We start from the raw sequence: 22220 nt of genomic DNA, 5'->3' as shown, positions 1-22220 counted from the left end.
GTTTGTTTATGAACAATTATATGTTATTGTTTAAAAAAATTTTTTAAATTTATTTGACAGACAGAGATCACAAGTAGGCAGAGAGGCAGGCAGAGAGAGTTGGGCGGGTGGGGGGGGAAGCAGGCTCCCCACTGAGCAGAGAGCCAGATGCGGGGCTCAATCCCAGGACCCTGAGATCATGACCCGAGCCGAAGACAGAGGCTTTATTTAACCCACTGAGCCACCCAGGAGCCCCTGTATTTTTTTTTTTTTTTAATGAACCATTATAAAAAGGAATAGTGTACTCTGGTAAGGAGACTGACTTTGGTTGGGTTGCATGTGGATGACAATTCTGGTCACAGCCTTAGCCCTGTCTCACAAATTTAGATGAATTAATTATTTTTTCTTTATTTTTGGTCATGTTAAATTTTGAAGGCTTACTAGTAAGTTTACTTTTTAGGACTATATAAAAGAACATAATTCAGCAAAATGGTTTGGGGACAAGGCTTGAGAGTCAGAGCTGGATTTGAATCCCAGCTTCATGATTTACCTCCTGTGTGTCCTTGGGAAAATGAAACACTCTTTCTGAGCTCAGTTTTCTTTTCTGTAAGGAGAGAACATATCAGTAGTAGAAATCTTCCCTTTTTTTTTTTTTTCTTTTCCTGTGGGGACGCTCACTCCATGTGGTTCGTTCAGGTAGGGGCTGAACCCACTCTGTCCTATTCACATGGTTGGGTATGACCCAAACCTGGCAAACCACATTACCTTTCTCCCTAATTTCTATCAACTTCAGAGATAGGCAGATGACTTCACATAGCCAGTCAGACAATTGTCTGAGATTTAACTCCCAGAGCTATAAGGAAGATGTTCCCTTGCTGTCTGGGTTGCTAAGGGGGACAGTACAAGTTTGGGTCTGTTGATGTCCACCATGATTGCTATAGGAAGAGAGACTTCCAGAGACTTGTGGGGATCAGGATGGGATCTCGATAGAGACTGGGATGGAAATGAGGATAGAGTTAGAGGTGGGGCGGGGCATAGAGTTAGAGATACGGACAAGGATGGAGTTAGAGGTAGGGACAGGGACAAGGAACAAGGCAGAGGCAGGAAGGGACAAGAACAGTCAGATGTAGGGAGGGATATGTCCAGCATTTAACCGTGTCGTTCAACCCCTAGATCCAGCTGAACCCATACCCTCAGATCTTCTGGTTACATGAGCCAGTAAATTCCTTTCACTTAAACTAGATTGAACATGATACTCACCTCATAAGGTTATGGCAAAAATTTAATAAAAAAAAATACATAAAGCACTTAGCACAATACTTAGCCTGGCCAAGCTGCTGCTGTAAGGTGCTGAAAACACAGTGGCCATTATTAGAACTGATTAAACCTCAATTGTTCTTATTTTTACTTTATGCCACTTTTAGCCCCCAAAAGATTCAAAATGAAGAAGGTAAAAACAAAAACATTAAAATAGGAGACTAGGGGTGCCTGGGTGGCTCAGTGGGTTAAAGCCTCTGCCTTCGGCTAAGGTCATGATCCCCGGGTCCTGGGATCGAGTCCCGCATCGGGCTCTCTGCTCAGCAGGGAGCCTGCTTCCTCCTCTCTCTCTGCCTGCCTCTCTGCCTGCTTGTGATCTCTGTCTGTCAAATAAATAAATAAAATCTGAAAAAAGATAGGAGACTAGAAAATTCTAGTATTATTGAAGCTCTTTGTCACAGAGGCAACTAAGGAGTTGAAGCTGTTATTTAAAGCGGGGACAGTGCTTCCTAATGGAAGGAGTCCCCGGCAGCATCACCCATTCATTCCTTTTACTTTCAGCTTCATACTTTGAGTGACTATATTGAGCTTGATAAAAGATGTACAAGTAACGGAGTCCTTACTCGCCTGCAGCTTATAGTTTAACATGGACACAGGCATGCAAGGGAGTTTAGTACCATTAGTTAGCCCAATGCAGGGGCATTTAGGAGAAAGGGCGCATTTGTTTGCTCTTGTTGGGGAAATCCCGGAAGATCTCAAAGAGGGGTTGAGTATTTGAGCTGAGACTTGAATTTCTCCAGTTTTTGAGCATGGGGAGAACATTCTAGACTGAGAGAACAAACCCTGACTGGGAATGTGAGGAGGCAGAGCAGTATTGCTGAGCCAGGCAGTTTGGAGATGAGGAGGAACTGCAGACTTGAGGCTGGACAGAAGGGCCGCCATCAGATCTCGGGGGCCTCACGTGATCAGTCAAGGGTAGACAGGCAAGCACAGGCACCCCAGGAGCACCACAGCAACCTGGATGGCAGGGTGGAGAGTTGGGACAGACGGGCTCAAGGGCAGGTGTGGAGAAAAGTGGCCAGAGCAATTTCATCAGTTGGGATTCAGTTTGTCTGAGCACACGAGAGCAGAAAAAACAATGCCTTGAAGAAGATCGAGATTTATTTCTCCCTTACATAAAAATACTCTGAAGATGGGCAGCCTGGGACTGGTGAGGTCCCCTGGGAGTCAGAGCACAAGTGTCTGTCCAGGTCACCATGTGGAGCTCACTTGATATTTGAACAAGATGGCGGTGGGGCTCAAGCCGCTGAGTTGGTGTTCCAGGCAGCAGGTGGATGGAAGGGGTCCCAGGAGTGTTCTTTTATGTCTTAATGTATAAAGTGAGGTCATTTGGGGGCCCCCCGGGTAGCTTAGTCAGTTAAGCATCGGCCTTCTGCGCAGGTCATGATTTCTGGGTCCTGGGACTGAGCCCCTCATCGGGCTCCTTGCTCAGTGGAGAATCTGCTTCTCCCTCTCCCTCTGTTTGTCCCCCAGCTTGTGCTCTCACTCACTCTCTCTCAAATAAAAAATAAAAATAATAAAAATAATAAAAAAAATAAAAGGAGTTTATTTGTTCAGAACTAGCTGTGTGGAAGATTGGAAAATGTGTATTTTGGTGGGCAGCAAGGAGATAAAATAAATATCAGGAAGAAATTAGCAGTCCCTGACACAGTACTGGAGGGATGAAACAGCATGGAGGGGAGGGGGCTGACAACAAACCTGTACAACATTGGTCAAGGGGAGGAAGCAGGAACAACTCCACTGTATAGGCAACAACAATCACAAAGGTAAGACCACGTTCATGCATCCAATTGTGTATTTTCAGAAGTGCATAAAGATCTGTGCACCTATATACATGTGTACCTGCACACACATAAGCTTGTGCACACACGCTACACAACAGCTCATAAATATTGTACCACAGTTCTAATTAGTTGGGTCCCAGCGATCAATAATAAATAGGAAAGAGCCCTGTCAATTCTAAACCTCAGATGATCCAGCTTTCTCTTTAATGATAATAAAACCAGAAACATCCTTATAAATATTTTTAAACACAAACTCCTGTGCTATGCTCCTTACGAAAGTTTTCAAGCCCCCAGGGGAACTCTGAATATTCCATGATGCCAAAGGACTTTTTGGACACTTGAGAATTTTTCAGAGCTAGGATTTAAATGTTTGAGGGGAGAGTCAAACGAAGTATAGCCTTGCAATTACTGCTTTTAGACACTGTGTATATCTGTCCGTCAGAGACTGGTTTTCAGATGCCCAGGAGCACAGGTCATTAAAATAAATACTCTGGAGGGTTTCGGCATCAGCAGAGAAGGAACTCGTGCAATCTACAACACTGTTTATATTTCCATCTGTTGCAGGAGCCACTGACAATACATGTGGGGTTATCCAGGCACTGTTTCAAAATGATGTGAGTCGTAGGGGCTGTTAATCACCTGCAGACTCACTATGCAAGGAGGACACATGCCAGGTGCCGTAGAGCAGGTGCAGTCCCCAATTTACCAGGATCGTGTCACAATTCATTTCCATTATGGCAGTCTGGTGTTCAAAATCTGCTTGAAACTAGACAAACATATGCTGGATGGCTGCTAGGTAAGCATGTTTCTCAGGGTAATATATTACACCTAGCAGGTTGCTGGGTAAATTAATGTATTCCTGATCTGCAAGAATCATTTGGAATTGTCTCTGGACGTCTACGTCAAAACCTTAAAGCGTTAGTGACTAGACGAGGTCGAAACTCACTGGCTTGCCAGACCCAGGACAGAGCATTCCGCAGTTGATGCTAATATGTTGTAAAGTATGTGCTAATGAATTACAAATAGTGTCACACACTCTGTGCACATTGTCATATTAATTCAAGATTTCAGAATTTCAAAATGCATTTTCAATATGATTCAAGTGTATAAATATTAAGGAGGCATTAACCTTTATCAAAACGATTTTTCCTGTGTTTAAAAGATCAAAATTTAACATAACAGGGCACACAATTTGACTTTGCTGCGAAGTGGTGGATGAGAAGAACAGGATCTGCCCCAAAATTATTCATGTAAAAACTGTGAAAAAACTGAGAAACCTTTCATTTACACTTCTGTGGGCACGGCAGGAGTGCGGTTGGGAGCTGGGAGAGGAGGAATGTGGCAAGTAGGGAGAAAAGAGTAAATTGAAGGATGTCAGTTCTTTAATTAACATGCTGCTTGTCATCTTTGAGCACAGAGAATAACAAAACCCTGCAGGCACCGAAGAAAATGAGCCTTGGAGAGATTTCTCATCCTAGACAACCTACAGGGTTTGTGTCAATTTGGAATCATTGATGCAAACATTTTGTTCAAATACTTCATTTGTTTTCTAGCCGCATGGTATCAACAAGAATGTTTTCAAGGTCAAATGAATATTTTGATAAGTCAGACTGTGGGATTCCGGAACTGGCCTCCTTGAGGCTGATCAGGGACCTTGGCAAAGCAAATTGGAGCTTAAACTCGAGTCCTCAGACCAGTGATATCTTACACAGCTGTCAATCCCCTTAAAAAGGAAAAAAATTTAAAAAAGAAAAAGAGAAAAAGAAAAGAATAAAAAAGCACTTCCTTGCAGGATTTGCAGCTGGAATCAATCAGTTCCATCCTCAGGGAAGAGCAGACTGAAGAAAGTAAAACAGCAAAACTACTTATTTTGGTCTTACCTTGTCAGAATCTTCAATTTGTATAACCGACTGAACCACCCAGGCGCCCCTTAGAATTTTCCATTCGGAAGCAAAGGTCGGGACAGTTTTACGACCACTGTGTCATCATTCCTCATACCTTGGGGACAGCAATCACGTTGAACTTGGTGACTGCCATGTCCCCATTTTCTGATCCAGTGCTTGGCATTAGTAAGTTTACAATAAATTTTTATTGAGCAAAAACTAGACATCCAGAGTCACACAATTAAAACCACCTCTTTAAATGAACGTAGAAAACATCCGAGGGACTATTAAATGGTAAACCAAATCTTATATTTTATTTTGACCCATGTCCCAGAAACTTCTTAAGGGACTTACGAATTTCTAAATAGCTAAGGTGTCATTTTTTAAAGCATCTGTTTGTGTTTCTGAACTTATATGCAGACAAATCACTGAGGTTTTCAGCAACTCTGGACTAGAGAAAATGAGTCCAAATTGTAAGGGGCTTCCAATTTCAAAACAAAGAAGATGTACTCTCTGGCTGAATAATGTGAATTATGGGACATTTTAAATTGTGATTACATGAACACTTCTAATTATTTATTTATTTATTTGACACAGAGAGAGAGAGAGAGAGAGATCACAAGTAGGCAGAGAGGCAGGCAGAGCGAGGGAGGGGGGAAGCAGGCTCCCTGCTGAGCAAGAGAGCCTGATGTGGGACTCATTCCCAGGACCCCGAGATCATGACTGAGCCGAAGGCTGAGGCCCAACCCACTGAGCCACCTAGGTGCCCTACATAAACACTTCTAATGGTGCACCACCTCATGGAAGAATAATACATTTTACCCAATATTCCATCTCCTCCATTTGGGAAGAAGTCCCTTCATGAAATTAACCTACACGGCAACCGTTAGGGGACACCATTAGCATGATCATAGAACTTTGGGGGTGGGAGGTAGGATCTGTTTTCCATCCTACTGGGCAACAATTACTGGGTGGTTTGGGCATCTTGAGTTGAATGCTGAATGGAGTTCCCGTGGATTTATTTGGGAAAGAAATGGGAGAGTGAGTGATGGTTTAACTTCTAAATAAAAACACAGTGGGACATCAAGGCTGAGTTTATTCTCCCCATTCCTAAGTAATACCATCGCCAATCAAATCGGTTTCATTCTTTCCTAGTTTATAATTCCAAAGTAGGATATGTCAAGTCATTTGCCGAAGCACCTCCTAAATTGTAAATGCTTAATACTTAATTCAATTTGTAAATGGTTGCTTTGGCAGTGACTGCTAGTTATTGCCCAAAATGTTATATAAATGAGCCAAAGATGGTTTGTGGGTATTGACCGGTAGGTTGCTTATTACTTCCCTGCAGGCTGAGATCTATTAGTTCAAAAGCCTACTGGCACCGCACTCAAGAATTTTATACAGCCAATTATTTAAAAAATAGCCCAAACAAGCAGGTTTTTTAACCATTTAGAGCCTCACTGCTTTGTATAGCTGGGTGAAATCTGAGCCCATGTCTGGTGGCCATGGCAAGGTAGAACCTTCTGGTTGGAAGCCGCTATGGCCCTTCAGGGATCCCTCAGAGACATATCACCTAGCCACGTAAGCCCCCTCCCCTGGGAGACCCCTTGCCCACCTTTCCTCCTGAATGGTCACCTTTACACCAGAAACTTTGGACATTCTCAGACAATGAGGGACCTTGCTTCTCATGAAACCCTATCCAAGTACCATCCATGCGAGGACACAGCAAGAAGACAACTGCTTATGAACCAGACACCAAGTACTGTGAGAAATTGATGTTTGTGCTTTAAGCCACCCACGGACGGCATTTTGGGATAGCAGCCTGAACAGACAACGACAACAGTCATCATAGAAAACAGATCACAGCCATGGCTCAGAGAAGCAGGCGCATGAGGGATATCTGGGGAATCGCAAGCAATCCAGTTGATTGAAATCATATGGTACCCGCTGAGGAAGATTGAGAGAAAGTTTGAAAAGTGTGTGCAGGTCATATTTATATGGCCCTTGAACACCAGACCCCTGAAAGCTATTGATTTGGGTTGACAGTGGGGGGGTCCCTGGAGGGTCTTGAGTGAGACAGGGATGCTATGGGAGCTGTGTGCCTGTAAGATTTATCTGGAAATAGCGTGAAGCCTAGACTGAAGAGGAGAAAGACAAGAGATTAAGAAGATACCACTTCAGGGGCTTTGCAGTAATCCAGCAAGATAATGAAAGTCTGAGCCAAAGTGGTGGAAGGGGAAGAAGCCAAAGACATTCAGAGGTTATTGATCATTTCTCTAACCATAATACAGATGATGCCATCCTAACTATCTCATTCCTGTCTATTTTTATCATCGATGCTATAGGTAGCTAGCAGCAAAGTGGCATTGCTTATGTGATTGTGTTTCTTCACATTGAACACATTAAAATATTCACAAAGAGATCCTGAGCCTCCCAGAAATAAACACAGAGTGCATAAGTAATTTACCAGGCTGAGAGAATTAAATACTTTAATAGAATAAAAACAAAACAGTTAACTAAAGGGCCTTGTTGGCTGGAAACAGCCACTTCCCCTAAAGACATTTATTTAATTAAAAATGGAGTTCGTGGGACTTCAGCAGTGGTTCAGTCTGTTAAAACGTGGCTCTGTCGGTTGAAAAGTGCAGAAGCAATTCGGCTCAGGCCATGATCCCTAAGTCCTGGGATCTAGCCTGGCATTGGGCTCCCTGCTCAGTAGGAAGCCTGCTTTTCTCTCTGCCCCTTCCCCCTGCTCATGTTCTCTCTCTCTCTCTGTATGAGAAATAAATAAAATCTTAAAAAAAAAAAAAAGAAGTTCATAAATTTGTGTGTTGATTTGGTATCTTTCTATAAAATAGCTCTGTATTATTTGGGGGGAAAATATCTATTAGCCTCATAAGACAATACAACTTAAGTTAAAATTTTCATTGGAAAGGAAATAATCAAGCATAGTGGACTTTTTCAAAGGGTGAGAAGCAATTGAATGAATGTTAATTGTCCAGGTGCTGTTAACAGAGCCCAGGCAACCAGAACATTAAAACAACAGTCACAAAGGAGAAGGCTTTGCCTGTATTCTCAGTGGGGTATCTGCCCCTCTGGCATCCCTTTACATTTTCCCCTTCCCCTCAAATAGAGAGGAGCCTGTTGGGTTTGGAAAATGACTCCCACCCCTGGTTCTAGTGAAGAAACAGGTGATGATGCTATGCTCATTAATGTTCTCCATCACTCCATATTTCCATTGGTTTCCATTAGTAAATGTCTTCCACAACCAAATGCTTTCCGCTACCAAATATTTCCACAATGAATCGTTCACGCTGGAAAACCTGACCCAGGGAATGCATAGATCACAGCCTTTCGTTTGCTGATAACAGAAACCCTGAGTCAAATGTAGACCTTTATCTCCCCTTACAAGAAGTTTAAAGGGGGGCGCCTGGGTGGCTCAGTGGGTTAAAGAGTCTGCCTTCAGCTCAGGTCATGGTCTCAGGATCCTGGGATCCAGCCCTGCATTGGGCTCTCTGCTCAGCGGGGAGTCTGCTTCCCTGCCCCCCCCCCCCCCCCCCCCCCCCCTGTCTCTCTGCCTCCTTGTGATCTCTGTCTGTCAAAAAAATAAATAAAATCTTAAAAAAAAAAAAAAAGAAGTTTAAAGGGGCAGCACTCCAAACCACGCCAGCATCAAGGCTCCAGGTCTCAGCTTTGCCTCCTCCATGGCTCAGTATTGCTCTTGGGCTGTTTTTCTCATGACCATGAGAACCTGCATAGACCAGGAGAATATAGACTGCATAGAACAGCCATAGACCAGGAGAATATTTTCCTAGTTAGTCTAGGGCTGCTTGGAATCTACACGAGGAGCTAAAGATGGGATGGATAGCCCAAAAAGAGCAATGCTTTCTGAGGAAGGCGGAAGCTAGAGGTGGGGAGACGTAATGCTAAAGGTGACGTAATGTAAAGGAGACATAACGCTAAATGCAAAAAGGTGTTAAAATGCTTGTCTCCCCCGAGGTGACAACGTGATAAAGGTGACACCGCAAAACGTTCAGAGTAGGTGGCAGAGACTTCCCACTACTGATTAGGTGAGTCACTCCTGGGCTTAAAATGGCACAGGGCAGAGACTGAGAGAGGGTATGGTGTGAAGGGCTTGAAAGAAGATGCTGGTGTGCTTTGTATCTCAAGCCTCATCCTAAGGGGGCGCAGTGTCTACTCTTAACATAAGCTGAGCAAGAGGGGCTGTAAGGGAATCCCTCTGGGAGCTCTCTGTCCCTTCCTGCCCCACCCCCCACCACAACCCAGTTAGAGAATCAGCATGGGTGTGGCTTGGCTCCTATCCTGGAGGGTTACAGGCTGGAGCGGGCTCACCCACTGTGCTGGTGACGGAGGAGGGAGGGTGGTTGCCCTGCCACACACGGCTTCTGTGTATCCGGTTTCTGGAAGAGGAATGTGTGAATGTTTCCTGTGGCAGAGGTGTGTGCCATATGTGTGAACTCCAGAGTCAGTAGGAGAACTGTTCTAGATCTTGTCCGTTAGCCACGCTGCAGGAACAATGAGACCTCACCAGAAATGAGGCTGAGGAGCTCACGCATTCCCTCGGGCTCGACTGGAGAGCAAGGACTTGCAGGAATCACCGGACTTGGCCCCAATTAGAACAACCGCAGGGGACAGACAACCATGATAGGGGGGGCTCTAAAGAATCCTGGAAAGTGAGTCAACTTGACACACCGGCCAAACCCAGAAAGTATGAGGTCATCTGACAGCAGTACCTGTAAGAACCTCCTTTTCCACTTTTCTTTCCAACCTCTCTGCTCTCCGCTCCCATAGGGGCCGTACCCCAGAAAGCAAGCTGGGTAAAGAAGAACAGGGAAAGAAAGAAGGGTGATACCCTTAAACACCCTGCACGTGGCCAGCCTCTAGCAGTCCCTACCTAGTTTCAGGGCGGGAGGAGAGAAAGTTGTCAATTTAAATCAACTTTAGAGCCAAAGGGAGATAGCGTACCATGCCTTTCAATAGCCAGGAAGTTAATCCCCAGACTCTGAGATCTCTGCGACAACTGCCTCAAAAAACCAAAACAAACCAAACACAGGTACCAATTGCTTTGACCATCATGCTTGCAAAAAGCAGTAGCAGAATTGTGGACCTTTGTGCATGATGTTCATGGCCTCCCAAACCCGGCGTGGGGCTATCGGCCAACAGAGTCTAGATTGAGTCTGGGTATACAGTCAGAGCTTCTGGCCTTCAGCAGGGCGCAAACGCACTCCTTTGAGGGGTGGGCATGGAATTGGGTGAGCCAGCCTGCATGCCCACCACAGGGCCGACACCACAAACCCGGCAGTTTATATCCTGAGTAGATTTGCTTCCTGAATGTGTTTACTTAAGAGGCAGGATTAATGAGAAATCAGTTCATAGCCTCACCATACACTCGAAATCAAGCTACTCTATTACTCTATTACAGAGACCTCTCTGTTTGCCGTTCAGAGACCACCTTTTCCCCAGGCCACCACCCCCCTTCCCTGAACAATGAAGCTTCTCCCCAGAGGTCTTACCAAAGCCTATTTTACCCAAATTTTGGGGGTCTCTCTCGAGTGCTATCTTCCCTAAGAGACTTCCCTTAGCTTTCTGTCGAGTTCCCTCCTATCTGTGATTTCTAGCGCTTCCTGTCCCGAATACCATTTTTATGTGGCATTTATAAGCTTTGGATTCATTTGCTAATTTCTTCCTTCCTTCAGTCAACAAATGTTCAAGGAGCCCATCCAAGGAGCTTTGCCAGGTGCTAGGTGGTAAATAAGACAGTCACCCCTGTCTTCTTAATGTTTACAGACTAGGGAAGAGGAGACAGACACTCAACAAAGAGACATGGAAATATAAGAACGGTGAACGAAAATATAAAAAATCAGATGTGTTGAGACGGAAAATCCAGAATCTATCTTCAGTGCTGTGGTCAGAGAAGGTGTCTCTGAGGAAGTGAAATCTAAAACAGTAAGTCTGAGTAGGGGTTAGCCAAGTGAACAGTTAGGAGGGGACACATTCCAGGCAGAAGGAATTGTATGTCCTGAGTCCTGAGGCAGGCAAGAGATCAAAGCATTTCGGGAATTGAGGGGATCGTATGATTGGGACATTGTGGGCGGGGACCAGGGGGCAGGAGTGCGATAGGTTAGAATTTATATGGGCAGATTGCATGGGGCCTTCCAGGTTGGATTAAACACTTCGGATTTAAGGTTAAGGATACTGGAACATTTTGGAAGGATTTATGGCAGAGCAGTCGTAAGACCCAATTAATGTTTTAAAAGAACGCCCTATTCCTCGATGTTAAATGGATTGTAGAAGAGAGAGGTTAGAAGAAAAGAAATTAGATAGGGAGCAGTTATAAAAGCCCAGACAAGAAGTCATTGTGGTTGGCCCACTAATGGTGGTTTCAGGGGAGATGGAAAGAATGGTTTATAATTGAGATCATAAGCTTTGTGTCTTGTGCATGCAAGGCATCCTGCTCAATAAAAACCTATAGCTGTGCTCAGTAAGTAAATATAATGAATCAATATGGTAATTAGTTAATTAATTACATGCTGTTTCAATCTTTTTAAAAGAGGAGCGGATCTATATTGTTAACTGGATCAAACAATTCACAATGGCTGAGAAAGCAATTATATAGACACATGGTTTATCTGGATTGTTTGCTAAGAAGACAGACTGGTTGCAAGTCTGGCCATGTAAAAACGAAATAATACAGCCCACATGGTTACCCAGAGTTATGTTTAGTCACTATCCTAGTCCAAATGAAAAATCAATTTGGGTTTAATTCAGTAGATAGAGCTTTAAATGCACAACATAGAGCAGTGGTTGCAATACACAGCAGTGGTTCCTAGATATTTTTAAATTTCATACGCCAGTATCTGTTTTTTTTTTTTTCTGAAATTGGGGGAATGGCTTAATATTGGTCCTTTTTAGATTGTCTAGAGGAGTATTAAAACAAACCACCACTCTCACAGTTAAGGTTCTTGGCTACAAACAACAGAGACAGATTCTGGCAGCTTTAAGGAAGAAAGAATTTATGATGAGGATTTTAGGTGGCTCACAGAATTGCCAAGAGGGCTGGAGGCCCAGGGTCAAGCTCACAAGGACAATGCCCAGATCTCTGATGCGATGAAGACACCACTGCCCTTGCCTTCAAGCAGGAGACGACACAGCTTACCAGCTATGGCTGTGTCAATGTCTCCGTTAGATGACTCAGCAGACACTTAGCCCCCAGAACCGACAACAGCCATTGCTGCTGTCACCATTCATCCCCCGAGTGGATTCTGGGCATTTCTTGCTTCTTCAGAACGCTGGTCTCAAACTCAGAGTCTTGGGTCATTTTAGCATTAGTGGAGCGTTGCTCCTGGACTCACGTCCTCGCTGCTACAAGGTCGATGGGGGAGCGAGTTTCTAGGTGTGGAGGGCGGCTGTGCTTCCCAAAATGATTTACAAAGGGCACACTTTCTCAAATGTCAGAATAGAGTAGAGATATTGGGATCCTAAAAAAGAGTGGCAACTACTATTTATTATGATGGGTTCATAATAAATAGTTCATGAGAGAAAAAAAATTTAGCACAAAACTATAAAAAGGGGCAAGTTGCAGTATATAGGACAGCTTATTAACGGAATATGTTTTTTTTTTTTAAAGATTTTATTTATTCACTTGACAGAGAGAGATCACAAGTAGGCAGAGAGAGAGAGAGGAGGAAGCAGGCTCCCTGCCAAGCAGAGAGCCCAATGCGGGGCTCGATCCCAGGACCCTGAGATCATGACCTGAGCCAAAGGCAGCGGCTTAACCCACTGAGCCACCCAGGCGCCCCTTGTTTTGTTTTTTTAAGTAGAAAACTCACAGTATTGTCCTCACTGTTTTCTTTCCTAGATTCATGGTGAAACTGCTGCCGCTGGGCAGCTTGAGCCACAGAACTGTGCTGGGAGCCCACATATGGAGCGGACGTGGCCTTGGGAGTAGCAGACTTGGTCTTTGCATGTCAGCTCTACTATTCCCTTAGCCATTGCACAATCTCACGTACGTTAAACCTGAGATTTAAGGTTATCTTTTGGAATGTGGGGGCAAGAATTCCTAACTCAGAGTTGTTGGGTGAATTCAATGAGATAAGGTATGTAAATGTTGGGCAGGAAGCCTAGAACACAGAACAAGCCGGGGGAGGTGCTCCCCTTCTGTTCTTAGGCGTGGTCCAGAAATGGCATCAGTATCTTGCCCTAGAACATTGACTGTTAGCCCTTTGCAGGCATGAACTGAGCTTGTACTGTTTTGTTTTGTTTTTTAAGATTTTATTTATTTTATTTGAGTGAGAGAGCATAAGAGGCAGGGAGGGGCAGAGGGAGAGGGTGAAGCAGACTCCCTGCCTAGCAGGAAGTACCATGTGGGAGTCCACTGGGGAGCTCGGATCATGACCTGAGCTGAAGGCAGACGCTTAACCGACTGAGCCACCTGGACACCCCTGAGCTCATGCTGTTTACTGTTCAATCTCTAGCATCTAGCACTATGCCTACCTACTTCAAAAGTACGTAACTACTCAGTGGCTGCTTGCCGAAGAAACAAGTAGCTCTTACTTAAATTACTAATTATATGATGTAATAATGGAAAGCACATGGCATCATTGTTGGCAAAGAATAGTTATTTACTCAAAGCAAATAAATGTGAGTTGCCAACTTCCGTTTCTAGTAACAGTCAACGAAGTTGTTTGAGTCAACATTCCTCCTAGAATTTTTTTTTAATATGGTAAAATACATATAAAATTTACCATCTTACCCATTTTTAAGTATACCGTTCAGTGGTATTAAGTACTTTCACACTGTTGTGCAATCATCACCACAATCCATTTCCAGAACTCTCATTTTTTTTAATTTTAAGATTTTATTTTTTAGAGCAATTTTAGGTTTACAATAAAATTGGAGGAAAGGTACAGCAATTTCTCATAACCCCCCTGTCTGCACACCTGCATAGCCTTTCCCATCATCTGTATCACTAACCAGAATGGTACATTTTTTACTAAGGATGAACCTACATTGATACATTATAATTATCCAAAGTCTATAGTTTATCCTAGGACTCATTCTTGTGTGTATTTTCTATGGGTTTGGACAAATGTATAAGGACATATTACATCATTATATCATACACAGTATTTTCACTATCCTAAAAATCCTCTTTTCTCTGCCCATTTATCACTTCACTTCCCTACCCCTGGTAACCACTGATCCTTTTACTGTCTCCATAATTTTGTCTTTTCCAGAATATCACGAATTTGAAATCATACAGTATATACCCTTCCCAAATTGGCTTCTTTCACTAAGAAATGTGCATTTATGGTTCCTCTTGTCTTTTGATGGCTTTATAGTTCATTTCTTTTTAGTACTGAATAATATCCCAATGTCTGGAGGTATCACAGTTTAACCATTCACCTGCTGAAGGACATTCCAAGTCTGGCCATTACAAATAAAGCTCCTATAAGCATCCATTGGTGGTTTTTGTGTGGACATGTTTTCAGTTCCTTTGGGTAAATACCAAGGAACATGATTGCTGGATTGTATGTTTAGTTTCATAAGAAGCCTCCAAACAATCTTCCAAAGTGCCACGGCCTTCCCACCAGCAGGGAATGGGAGTTCCCGTTGCTCCACACCCTTGTCAGGCTTTGGTGTTGTCAGTGTTTTGGATTTCAGCCATTCTAATACATGGTGTAGTGGTATCTTATTGTTTAAATTTGCATTTCCCAGATGATATATATGGAGCATCTCTTCACATGCCTATTTACCATTTGTATATCGTCTTTGGTGCAGTGTGTCTTGAAGCGTTTTGGCCCATTATTAAGTCAGGTTGTTTGTTTTCTTCTTGCTGAGTTTTAAGTGTTCTTTATTTTGTATAACAGTCTTATATAAAAATTTTTTTGCAAATGTTTTCTCCCTGCTATGGCTTATCTTGTAATTCTCTTGATATTGTCTTTAAAAGAGCAGAATTAAGTCTAACCTATCAACTATTTCTTTCGTGGATCATATCTTTGGTGTTGTATCTAAAACCTCATCACTATATCTAAAGTCACCCAGGTTTCTTCTTATATTATCTTTTAGGAGTTTTATAGTTTTTCACTTCATGTTTAGGTCTATCTATGATCCATCTTGAGTTAATTTTTGTCTCTCTCTTGGTCGCTTACTGGGTTCTCCTTTTTTTTTTTTTTTTTGTTTGCATGTGGATGTTCAGTTGCTCTAGCTCCATTTATTGAAGAGGCTCTCTTGGCTCTATTGTATTGCTTGTGCTCCTTGGTCAAAGATCAGCTGATCTTAGTACTAATAAGAAGGCTAGCAAATAAATTTATGGGAATCTATTTCTGACCTCTCTATTTTGTTCCTTTGATCTGTTTATATATTCTCTCACTAATACTACTCTGTATTGGTTACGAAAGATTTATAGTAAATCTTGAAGTCAGGTAGTGTTAAGTCCATCAACTTTGTTCTTCTCTTTCAACATTGTGTTGACTATTCTGGGCCTTTTGCCTTTTCATATAAACCTTAGAGTCAGTTTGTTAAAACCCATAAACTAATTTGCTGGAATTTTTATTGACCTTGCATTGAATCTATAGATCAAGTTGGGAAGAGCTGGAATCATGACAGTATTAAGTTTTCCTATCCATGGGGTGCCCAGAGGGCTCAGTCGCTTAAACATCTACCTTCTGCTGGGGTTATGATCCTGGGGTCCTGGGATCAAGTCCCACATTGTGTTCCCTACTCAGCAGGGAGTCTGCTTTTCCCTCTCACCCCCGCTTCTGCTCTCTCTCTCTCTTTCAAATAAATAAATCTTTTTAAAAAAGTCCTCCTATCCATGAACATAAAATATCTTTTCATTATTTAGTTTTTCTGTGATATTTTTTCCACCAGAGTTTTGTAGTTTTCCTCACATAGATCTTATATATATTGTTAGTTTTATACCTAAGTATTTCATTTTGGGGGGTGTTAGTGCTTAAATGGTATGATGTTTTGAATTTCAAATCCACTTGCTCAGAGTTGGCATATAGGAAAGCAGTTGATTCTTGTGGATTAACCTGGTATCCTGCAAACTTGTTATAAGCACTTTTTAAATTGCAGTAGGGTTTTTTTGGTGTTGTTGTTTTGTTTTATTTTATTTTTTTGGTCAGTCCTTTTGTGTGTTCCATCTAGATGATCATGTCATCTGCAAACAGAGACAGTTTGATGTCTTCCTTACCTATCTATATACCTTTTCTTGCTTTTCTTCTTTTATAAAAGGACTTCCATATAATGTTGAAAAGGAGTGATGAGAGGGGATATCCTTGGCTTGTACATTCTTAGTGGGAAGGCTTCAGGTTTTTTTATCATTAAGCATGATGTTAGTTGTAGCTATTTTTGTGGATGGTCTTAATCAAATTGAGAAAGTTCACCTCTATTTCTAGTTTACCGAGAGTTTTTATCATGAAAGAGTATCAGGTTTTCTGGATCCTTTTCATCTGGCAAAACTGAAATTCCATATTGTACAACAACCCCCCATTCTCTCTCTTCCACTCATCCCCAAGCTCCTGGCAACAATTCTACTTTCTGTCTCTAGGAATCTGACTAGTCTGGGTACCTTATATGAGTAGAATTGTATGATATTAACCCTTTTTTGACTGGCTTATTTCATTTAACAAAATGTCTTCAAGATTCATCTATGTTATAGCATATGTCTGAATTTCTTTCCTCTGTAAGGCAGAATAATATTCCATTGTGTGGAATAAACATTTTGTTTATTAATTTGCCAGAAAACACTTGGGTTACTTCTACCTTTTGGCTATTATAAACAGTAGTACTATAAGCATGAAGACATACAAATATCTCTTTAGGATCCTGTTCTCAATCCTTTTGGATATATACCCAGAAGTAAAATCGCTGGATCATATGGTAATTCTATTTTTAATTTTTTGAGGAATGACCAACCATACTGTTTTCTGGAATAGCTGTACCATTTTATGTTTCTACCAATACTGTCCAAGAATTTCAAGTTCTGCACAACCTTATCAACTTGTTATTTTCTATTTTTTTGATAGGAGACATCCTACCAAGCCAAAAATAACCAAATTATGGAAGCAGCCCAAGTGTCTATCAATGGATGAATGGATACATGTATATGAATTATCCGTTCATATACATATATATGTATATATATACATATATATATATCAGTTATAAAAAACAACGAAATCTTGCCATTTTCAATGACAATGACATTAATAGAGAGTATTATATTCAATATCATATTCAATGACAATAATAGAGAGTATTATATTAAGTAAAATAAGTCAAAGACAAATACCATGTGATTTCACTCATATGAGAAATTTAAGAAACAAAACAAACAAGCAAAGGGAAAAAGAGAAAGACACACCAAAAAACAGACTCTTAACTATACAGAACAAATTGGTGGTTACTGGAGGGGAGGTGGGGAGGGGGATGGGTGAAATAGGTGGTGGGGATTAAGGAGGGCACCTGTGATGAGCCCAGCGTGATGTAGGGAAGTGGCGAAACGAATATAACACTGTATGTTAACTCACTGGAATTAAAATTTTTTAAAAACCCACAAAACTTTTCTTTTGAGATCAGGAACCATACAAGGATGCTGCTATCAGCACTTCCATCTAACTTTGTACTAGAGGTCCTTGTGAGAGCAGTCACACAAACAAGAAAAATGAATAAAACATATAGAGATTTTATAGATTGACACTGTCATTATTCACTGATAATACGAATATATATATGCCCTGAAAATCCAAAAGAATCTATAGAGGAGTTGCTATTACTAATAAGAAGGCTAGGCAGCTAGCTGGATATAAAATCAACCTACAGAATCAGCACGTGTTCCCAGTGGAACTATAGAATATCCCAACTGTACTAATAACAGAAAGGATCAATAAATTATGCTGTAGTCTTACAGTGGTTTATATACTATAATAAAAATGAATGAATTATAGGTATATGCAAATTTATGTGTGAATTTTATAAATGTAATGTTGACCAAAAAAGCAAGACTCAGAAGAATCATAGCATGCATTATGATTCTGCTTATATACAGATCAAAATCAGACATAGATTATGCTTAGTGAAAGAAGCCAGTATATGCTGTATTGTTCTATTTATGCAAAAGTTGGAGACTGAACTAGCCTATAGTGATAGGAAGTGGATTAGTGGTAGTCTGGGGTTGGGACCGAGAGGATTTACTGCAAAGGGACATGAGGAAACTTCCGGGAAGACAGAAATTCTATATTTTGATTGGGGTAGTGGTAACATAGGCATATACACCTGCAAAAGTCACTAAACTATATTATTTAATGGTGCATTTCGTTGTACATAAATTTTGCCACAGTATAAATGACACGACACATTTTAAAATAGCTGCTGCAGTAAAACACAAGGAAAAGTGAGAAAATAATTATCCCAAAGGCAGGCAAGTGGTTTCCTCTCAAGAGAGGAATACATGGGGCACTTGTAGAGTCTTCACAGTGTTTTATTGCTTGGCCTGCGTAGTGGCTCTATCAATTTCACTTTAAAAGATTTTATTTATTTATTTAACAGACAGAGATCACAAGTAGGCGGAGAGGCAGGCAGAGAGACAGGAGGAAGCAGGCTCCCTGCTGAGCAGAGAACCCGATGCGGGGCTGGATCCCAGGACCCTGGGATCATGACCTTAGCTGAAGGCAGAGGCTTTAACCCACTGAGCCACCCAGGCACCCCTCAATTTCACTTCAGAGGGTTTTTTTATTGTTACCTTGCAAATATATGTTTCATGTACTTATGTGTGTGTATTTCACAATAAAACAAAAAAAAATGGAAAGCATAACTAAACCCACAAAAGAACGTTTCCCTCTTGCACTCATGGAGTAGAAAATCATAAGACAGTCCTCATTACCATTCACATTTAGGGAAGAGGTACTGTGGACAGACCACATTAGCAGTGATTGTGTTGGTAGAAGATCCCACGCACATTTTCTTAAAACGGATTTTGCTAAATATCTTGTTTCAAAAAGTATTGCATCTAATTTCCTTCTGAGGTAAGTACAGGATTCGGTTCCTGCTGACTACAAGAGAAATTTCTCTAGATTTTAAGAAGGAGACTCAAATTAAGAGAGACTTAACAACACTGATAAAGTAACTAGAGTCTCTGTGTTACGGTTCAACTCTCAGATGTACATTTTTTAGACAAGTTTTTCACTTATGCTTTTTATTTTGGTTATTCCCATGTTTATTTCACCAGGAAATTGCTATTTTTTTTTTTTCTAAAGTGATTTGGTGACTAGCAGTCAGGATAGATTATTCTGTGGTAATGAATAAAATGGCAAAGAATCAGAGGACTAATAGGACTAATAGAATACACATTTATTGCTCAGTCACACCAAGTGCCTTTTGGTTTCAGTGCCTCTTTACCAGTGTGATGGGAAGAATAATACCTTATATTTGTTTAATACTTTGAAATCGATCTTTTCCTCAACATCTTTTTCATTTACTCTTCAGCAGATTCTTCATTTACTCTTCACCATGCTAGGTACAGAACGTGGGAATAAGACAGAGGCTCTCGCCTTCTCTGTGCCAGTATCTTGTGGTAACTACAGTATAAAAGCCTGATGGGTACAATGATGGCCAAGAGGAGAGAGTGTTTAACACCATCACAGAGAGACACTCCTAACCGGAAGCTGTACTACATAAGCCAAGGTTTCAAAGAGAAGTAGAAGTTATCAAGGAGAAGGGATGGGGAGGTAGGAAAGGCAATTCAGGGAGTGAGACAGGCAGCTTGAGAGGCATCGAGGGTTACCTTACACGCTCTCCCCAAAACACCAAGAACTGGGCATTCACTGCTCTCCCAGTTTTGTAGCTAAGGAAATGCAAGCTCAAAGAAGGGAATGATTTTCTCAGTTCACACCCCTAACGAAAGGCAGAGGAGAACTCAGTCTTTTATTTTATTTCATTTTTTTAAAATTTAAATTCAATTAGCCAGCATATTGTGTATCATTCATTTCAGATGTAGTATTCAATAATTTATCAGTTGTGTATCATACCCAGTGCTCATTACATCACGTGCCCTCCTTAATGTCTGTCACCCACTTACCCCAGTCCCTACCCACCTCCCCTCCAGCAGCCCTCAGTTTGTTTCCTATAATTAAGAGGCTCTCATGGTTTGTCTCCTTCTTTGTATTCTTCCCCTTCAGTTTTCCTTCCCTTCCCCTAAGATCCTCTGCTCTGTTTCTTATAGTCCACATATGAGTGAAACTGTATGATAATTGTCTTTCTCTGATTGACATATTTTGCTCAGCACAATACCCTCCAGTTCCATCCACAGCTATGTAAATGGCAGGTGTTCATCCTTTTAAATCCGAATCTCACGCTCTAAGTACTTACTATCATCATCATCCGTATAAAAAGCATACTTTAAAGTAATGGACATATATAACTCACATGACCTATCTTGACCATATTACTGCCTGGCATAACATTGGTATTCAGTAGATCAAAGGAGTAGAAAGCTCTAGACAACTCTGCTTTCTAAGTGCAAGGTATTTCTTCTCCATATGGGCAGAAATTTCATCTCTCTTTTTCTCTTTTCTTGTTTTTGAAAATTGAGGCACAATTGACATGTAACATATTAGTTTCAGGTATACAACATAATGATTTGATATTTGTATATTTTGTGAGATGATCACCACCATAAGCATAGTTAACATCTGTCATTAATAATATACATAGTTAAATTTTTCTTGTGATGAGAACTAAGGTTTCATCTCTTTGCAACTTTGAAATATGCAATACAGCATTATTAGCTATCATAACCATGCTGCACGTTATATCCCCAGAACTGACTGATTTTATATCAGGAAGTCTGTACCTTTCATATCTCTTCTTTTTTAAATCATCCTGTCTTTGGTTTCAAGTAGAGCACCTGATACATTATTGGTTCTCTATAAACATTTATTAAGGGAAAGAAGGAAGGAAGTGGAGGGTAATGAAAGAATCTCTAAGTCTTTATCCTTAAACCAATGGGAAAAGTTCCTTTGATTTATTTTTTTTTTAAAGATTTATTTATTTATTTGACAGGGGATAGAGAAAGTGTGAGAGAGAGAGCAGGGGGAGGGCAGAAGAAGAGAAAGAGAATCTTCAAGTGCATTCTTTGCTGGGTGGGGGGCCCAACCCAGGACTCGATCTCGGGACCCAGAGATCACGATCTGACCCGAAATCAAGAGTTGGACACTTAACCAACTGAGCCACCCAGGCGCCCCTCCTTTGATCTATTTGAACACCAAAATAACCATTTACTTTGCATTCATAGAACTTCCAGTCCACTTTTTTTGTGAGCTGGTCCATTTTTCATCATGACATAGAGCAATCAGGACACGGAAGTGTGGGTCACAGGAAAAGAGCCCCGTTCAGTATTTTGAACTTGGCAGGTTCCCTAAATGTCGGTCCAGTGACTAGATGGCAAAATCATGTCTGTCGTTATTCATCTGAAATAACACATTCTGCGTGATTTAAACCCTTGGAGACTGGAGATTTATTACCGCTTAGTGATTACTTCAAACATTGCAGATTAATGAGGCGTAAGAGATTACCTCAGACTTTAGTGATCTCAGGAGTTTAGTAAACATCACCAGCTCTTCAGTCTGTAGTGAGAGGTCTGATGGGGCCACAGCAGGCCTTATTTATAGAAACTCTGGTTCTGCACCAGTGGTATACCTGCCCTTTCTACTGTGAGGGAAGATTCGAAAGACGGTTTGGGGTGATTGCACAGCAGTACTTATCTCAGGGGCACATCAAAATGCTGCAGTCAGTCATCTTTAGAATTAACCATTTAGATGGCTTTGGAGCTGAAAACAGAAGCTAAAAGGCCACCATCTGTCAGTCAGCAATGAGTTTTAACAACCTCCGACACATAATAGTACACTGACTAGTTGCTGAAGTGGCTCCTGAAGAAACCAACAGAAGGCATATTCTTTGCTCATGAGAAGGATGCAAACCAGATGGGAGAAGTATCACAGAATAACAGAAGAGGTCTTGAATCAAGTGCCAAATAATTGGGCAATGGGTCTATAAGAAGGGAGATGCCACAGGGTACCGAGAGCGTCCAGGAAGACTTATTGGAGGAATAGGACTTAAGATACGTAGGTGTGGATTGTCACCCCTGCCTGTGGACTCCTGTGATCCAGGCACACGACGTTTCACCCCATGGAAAACAGACACTTGTACTTCTGAAGGAATATGTGAAATTGCAGGT

This window comes from Mustela nigripes, chromosome 1, assembly GCF_022355385.1.
Source record: "Mustela nigripes isolate SB6536 chromosome 1, MUSNIG.SB6536, whole genome shotgun sequence".
Classification (NCBI taxonomy): Eukaryota; Metazoa; Chordata; class Mammalia; order Carnivora; family Mustelidae; genus Mustela; species Mustela nigripes.
The sequence above is the reverse complement of the archived record's forward strand: the minus strand, read 5'-3'. Positions refer to the sequence as shown.